This window comes from Petromyzon marinus, assembly GCF_048934315.1.
Source record: "Petromyzon marinus isolate PM22_M1 ecotype Great Lakes invasive population chromosome 84 unlocalized genomic scaffold, UKy_Petmar_22M1.pri1.0 chr84_unloc.3, whole genome shotgun sequence".
Classification (NCBI taxonomy): Eukaryota; Metazoa; Chordata; class Hyperoartia; order Petromyzontiformes; family Petromyzontidae; genus Petromyzon; species Petromyzon marinus.
The window spans coordinates 302,642-308,892 of NW_027422640.1; the positions used below are offsets into that span (position 1 = coordinate 302,642).

Here is a 6,251-nt window from a genome sequence, read left to right on the forward strand (position 1 = left end):
TATGCTAATTCCTTTGTCAAAGTATTTTGTTTCCTCCCACACAGCTTAAAAGGACGCGACCTGGGCTGGACTGTCTTCACTCCAACGCTGTCCTCATGACAGTACGGTCCCCTTCACCTGATGAAGGCCACTTGTGTTGTGGCCGAAACGTCATGAATTTTGTTGTTTTATTTTTTACCTACGTGACTTTACCGAATAGAACCAAAGAGTATGGATCCTTGCAGTCACGAAAGCTTCAAATCTAGAACTTATTCACTTGGTTAGTTTTAAGGGGGAGATGACAGCCAGGACGGCTGAATGCTACGAATGGGGGGGGGGAGGGGGGTAATGTAGTGACATCGGGAATGCCACTGTGTAGTGCCGGCCTGAGAGGCACGGCGTGCGATGTAATTACATCACCGACACCCCATATATGTGGGTGTAGTACCAGCCTTAGTGGGGCTTGGTGAGCGCTGAGTCATGGCGCTGAGTGGCACCACGTGTGGCGTGCAGTGCTGTTCTCTATAGGAGGGGTGTGAAAGTGTCAGCCATGAATGAGGTTAATGTGGGCCATTGCACTTTGTTTGACCCTGGAAGGTACATGACGGGTAAATTCTACACAGGGGCCACAAGTTGGGGTTAGTGGGTAGTCACGTGTCAGGGCGAGATCTTGCAATAGGAATCGAGAAGGTAGTTGTGGCCAAGGGCGGAGCCGGCCACGACTGGTAAGCATATAAACCGGGTCCCCAGAGGGACCGGGGTTCAGCTTTGCTGTTGTCTTCTGAAAGATCTACATTCAACGTCCGTGAAGAGTCACCAACACATGGGCAGGACTCAAGCTGGAGTCCTGCTCGTTGTAGCTATCCCAGAGTGTTAGCGCAGATAGCCTGGTGGTCCACCACCATAGGTTGTTATCTGGTAAAAGGGAAGTTACCCCTTCGTGTTGGTATAAATAAATGTGTTGCCTCCAAAGAGTATGTCTGCGACTCAATTGAACCGACTACACAATGGTGCAAAGGTCAGTAAAGTGACCGAGGCCACCAGGTGCTGTACCAGTATACCACATCAGATTAACAAGGGGCTCAGTGGTGGCAACAAGTTATCCCCTTCACCTGGAATGCAGGAGGTCGTGGGTTCGATTCCAACCCCAACGCCTGGATATTTGGAGTTTGCATATTCTCCCCGTGGTGGCGTGGGTTTTTCTCTGGATCCTCGAGTTTTTTTCCCTCCACATTTAGAAATATGCGTTTACAGTATTTGGCTGCTACAAATTTCCACGTGATAAGCCACTTCGTTGAGCTATGATTTGTGGCCAGGTTGCTTTTGAAAAACAGCTATATAGCTCAGTGGTCCTTACTTGGTACAATAAAATAAAAATCTGCCGATTCCTGGAGTTATACTATAGGAAGGCCTGGGTACCCAAGGGACCAGGTTACACCATTTGTCAGTTCAATGAAAAATCGACAAACAATAAATCCAACAAACACACCCAGTGCTGAAATGCACTGAAAAACAGTAAATGTACCAGAATGAAGCAGTACACATCTTGTCAAGTTGTATTTATACAACAAAGATAACTAAAGAAAAATAACCAAATCCACAATTAGATGTGGATGTGATAATAAAGTAAAGCCCTTCTGGATAATGGACACCCTATGCCCTGTCGGTCGTGTTGATTTTTTACCATATTTCACCACGCCGACTAGTGCGGGTTGGTGAAGCGAGGGGGGCAGAACTGATTCATTTGTCACTCGCCTCTGGATTTAGTCCATGGGTGTGTAGTGATGTGCGCTAAACACTGTGCAATTGGACGACCCCACATGCCCTGGGCACCCTTTCGCATGAGATATTCAAACTCAATCTATTTTGCAGGTGAAATATTTCTGAAATAAAAATGCAATGAAGGAAAACAGAGAAACTGCCATGACACGGTGCACAGGTGTGAATTAATATATTATAATAATCAGTCACACGACTGACCATACAAGGCAAGCACACCATGGTGGTGCTCGCTTCATCCACCCAGCAACACACTTCAGCGCAATTGTTTCCCAGCGCCTATCTCGTGACTCGGTATGGGAATCGCTGCGGCGGTGTCCGCTCGTGCAGCTCCATGCGACCCACAGCAGACGCGCGCTCCCTATAGAGGATCCACGGTCGCGCGTCGTCTATGCCTACAGCACAAGCTCCGACACAAACATCCCCCATGGAGCTCCACAGACTGGTGGGGCAAGTGCTGTTATTGAGCTCCTATGAATGAAGCAGTACACATCTATGAAGGCCGCTGTGAAGTGTCGAGTCGCCCCGCGTCTCTCGCCCCTGACGCGGCCCAGTTCCCCGTGTAGCCTCCTCTGCTGTGCTCTCAGCCTCTGGCCCTTACGCAGCAGAAAGGAGAGGGGTGGAGGGGTGACGGGAGGAGTGAAAGGAGCGTTGAGGGGAGGGTTGGGGGGAGGATTGGTGGGAGGGGTGGGAGGGGTGGGGTGGGGTGGGTGGGGTGGGGTGGGTGGGGTGGGGTGGGTGGGTGGGGTGGGTGGGGTGGGGTGGGGTGCCCCTTGCTTTCTTCGGCCCCTCCCCCCACCTCTGCTACTTATTTTAAGCCTCTGTCTGTTCATCCATCCGGCCCCTTTTTTCTTGCTTCTCTGTCCGTCTTTCCTCTTCTTACCTCTTGTGTCCCTGTATATGTATTTCTGCTATCTTATACCTCGTATTTGTTCACTCTGTCTATGCTGGTATGTTCAACCCAGAGGATGAACACGAAATTTAGCACTCTTCTGAAATTCGTGGTCTGCCAGGCAAGTGTCTAACTGTGTCGTTGGCCGACTGGTATTGCATCACGTAAAATTTTCTTAGGTTTTTTGAATTCTCGTCTCTCATCTTCTTGTTGTATTTACCTCCGTGCAGTTTAACACTCTCTATGTGTTGCGTTGATGTCACCTTATGTGCTATTTGTTTTTACACCTGATGAAGATCGCTTGTGTTGCGGTCGAAACGTCGTGCTTGATTTATTTTAATATAATTTTATGGTATTTCTACATATGTGACTTTACCGAAAAAAACAATGAGTTAATCAATGGTTCTCTGTGTGAGTGAGTCTATGTGTCTCCATGTGAGTGAGCCTATGGCTCTGTGTCAGTGAGACTTTGGCTCTCTGTGTGAGTGCACTCTGTGAGTGAGTCTATGGCTCTCTGTGGGAGTAAGTGGGTCTCTAAGGCCACCACCATCTTGCTCCCTGCCCAGTGCGTCCACCTGGTTGAGCTGCAGAAGTCTATTGTCCACCACTCCAGACTGCACAGATATCCGACGTCCACCTCCAGCACAGACACCAGCAGATTCTTAAACCTGGTGGTGGAAGGACACGAGAGGGGTAATAGTCAACCACCATTACCACCATCAATACCACCATTACAACCACCAAAATCACCGCTATCGTTAACACCACCATCAATATCACCACCTCCACCACAACAATCACAATCAAAATTACAATCACAATACTCTTTGGTTCTTTCGGTAAAGTCACGTAGGTAGAAAAAATAATAGATCACGACGTTTCGATCGCAACACAAGCAACCATCATCAGGTAAAAAAATATAGCGAGAAAGCTGCTGAAACACGAAGTTATATTGGCTTGAGATAAGCTCAGCCCAAGAGTAAGTGGGCGGGGCTAGAGGTAGAATTTGCATGTAAATACAACACCACATCGTGGAAAAGGAAAGAGAGACACAGACACCGAGAGACATCCACACACAGAGAGAGGCATACACAAAGAGACACACGAAAGACGCATACAAAGAAAAACACACCGGCAGAGAGAGACACCCACACAGACAGATGCAGAGAGAGATAGACAGAGCGAATTACATAATTGCCCATGAATTACTATGGTGTGACAATGCCAATTACCAATGTCAAAGGGAACATCAATGAATGGTAAATGTGGGGTAATATCCCCAGAAGAGCATGTAGACTACATTAAAAAATAAAATAATCAATCAATATAATATCACATATGGGTTCAGTTTAAAGTTTACTTATGAAAAATAATACTGAAATAATTGTGCTCCATAGGTTATCTTAATGGTAAAGTTACATAAACATCACGGAATCACTTAAGCTGACCATTTAAAAAGACATTAATTGCAAGATGTTGAGCAAAGGAAATTATTTGGAAGTTCATCTCACACCAAGTACATGTTACTATAAATCTAAATCTGCATAGTTCTCGATCAGCAAAGCCGCAAACATGTTTTACCACAAGCAAGGAGTTCGGTGTAAAGCTGTTAAGCAAATTAACCACTGCACACGGTTGTAAAGCTCTCTGCCTCAAAGACAGCACTCTACCAAGTGTCACGACGCAGCTGCACACGCCGCATGACAATAGGCGGAGTGAGTGAATCTAAGTAGACACTGACCCTGTCAAAGGGGATCCATGTCTAGAGTATTTGTGGCTGGTGCTACACATTTCTAACGTGATTAGCCATTTAGCTGATCTATCATTTGTGGACAGGTCGCTTCTGGAAAACAGCCACATAGCTCAGTGGGTCTCACCTGGTAAAATAAAAATAGTTTATAGAGTTCGTTCTGCCTCAACGCGTGTTTTCATAACGCCAATTGGATATAGCACGATGAATGTATTAGGGAACACGTTTTATGACACGGATGCTAAGTGGATATAACGCGATTGAGTCAACAGAACCACGTCGCGCGAGTAGGAATGTGCGGTTGTTCGGCTGCCTGGGCACAGCGTCACACGAGGCATTGGGATGCTGCTGGATGCTTCCTGATGCTCCCCACGCGCCTCAGTCTTTGTTCAGCCGACACACGCATCTCACGCTGTTATCACGGACTGTGCTTTACCCTGTATTAGTCATTATAACGAGGGAGTTTACACAACGCGGTGTTATTCAGCAACGGAACTACCGCGTTATAGAACACTGCAGTAAATATTGTCGCGGTGTGGAAGGAGCAATGAACGTCATCTTGTGGCATGGAAAGGCATCGCAGCCCTAGCGAGCAGCCAGAGACAAAGCCTGCACGCACGGCAAAGTTGTGATTGACCCGGGGACTATTAGCAAGTGACACGTATGGACTAATGGTTACTCTAAATGACGATGTTGACGTTGGTTATAACGTGCTACAAATATGGTAAACGCACATCGCATTAATTCTGACAAATAGCGGACTTTTTTAAAGTTATCGTTTACAATGGTTAATTTGTATATCATGCCAAGTGAGTAATTTGCGTGTGGACCCTGACAGCGGCACTCAATGTCCAACTCTTGCGAATGCTCTCAGGGGATCTTTACCGTGCGCTGCGTTCACTCACTCAGCCCCAATCTCCCTGTCGTGAACTCACCACTCACCACTCACTCACCTCACCCTTCAACTCACTCACCCTCCTCACCTATTAATTCTCCTCATTAACTCACTCACCCTGCAATCCACTCCCTCACCCCCCTCCATCACCCGGCACTCACCGCCTGTCCGTGACCACCTCTCCCGTGCCTACAACCACAAACACCACCACCACCTCTCCCGTGCCTACAACCACAAACACCACCACCACCTCTCCCGTGCCTACAACCACAAACACCACCACCACCTTTCCCGTGCCTACAACCACAAACACCACCACCACCTCTCCCGTGCCTACAACCACAAACACCACCACCACCACCTCCTGCTGCTGCTGCTGTCGCGGTCTCCGCGTGGCGCCGCGGGCCCAGGGGGAGGCCTCGCGGCCCAAGAGCGGCGCCACGGCTCCCCCCCTTCCGCTCCTGGCCCCTCCCCCTCGACCCTCCTGGCTCCTCCCCCTCATCCCTCCTGGCTCCTCCCCCTCGTCCCTCCTGGCCCCTCCCCCTCGTCCTTCCTGGCCCCTCCCCCTCGTCCCTCCTGACCCCTCCCCCTCGTCAATCCTCCTCCCGCTCGCGACGTGGAGTGAACTCAGCCCCGCCCCCACCCTGCGCGGCCCCGCCGCCCATTGCAAGAATGGCGGGAAGCGGTCGCGGGGCCTACCGCGCGCCGCCTCTCGCGTGATTGGCTCGATTCGCGTCACGTGGGGAAGGCGGAAGAAGAGTATGGGGGAGGAGCTGCGCGGTTAGGGGCGGGGCCGTAGAGTCACGTGGTGGGCAATGGTTGCCAATAAGTGGGCAGGGATGGCTGTTACGTCATAGCGTACGTCACATCCGGTAATGACGTTTGTATAAATAACACGCCCCTTCGTGACGCGTCTCACACTTCCTTCCGTCCCGCGTGCCGTCAACACGAGCTGA

General features: G+C 49.5%; 1 long non-coding RNA gene across 1 annotated transcript; it reads right to left on the bottom strand.

Annotated features, from left to right (window-relative positions):
* Positions 1-1,523: 1,523 nt before the first annotated feature.
* LOC142908421 (uncharacterized) lies at positions 1,524-5,763 on the bottom strand. The gene is made up of 3 exons (XR_012931745.1): positions 5,657-5,763; positions 3,226-3,318; positions 1,524-2,354 (listed from the first exon to the last, which is right to left on the bottom strand). It is a non-coding gene; the product is annotated as an uncharacterized LOC142908421 (long non-coding RNA).
* Positions 5,764-6,251: the final 488 nt, after the last annotated feature.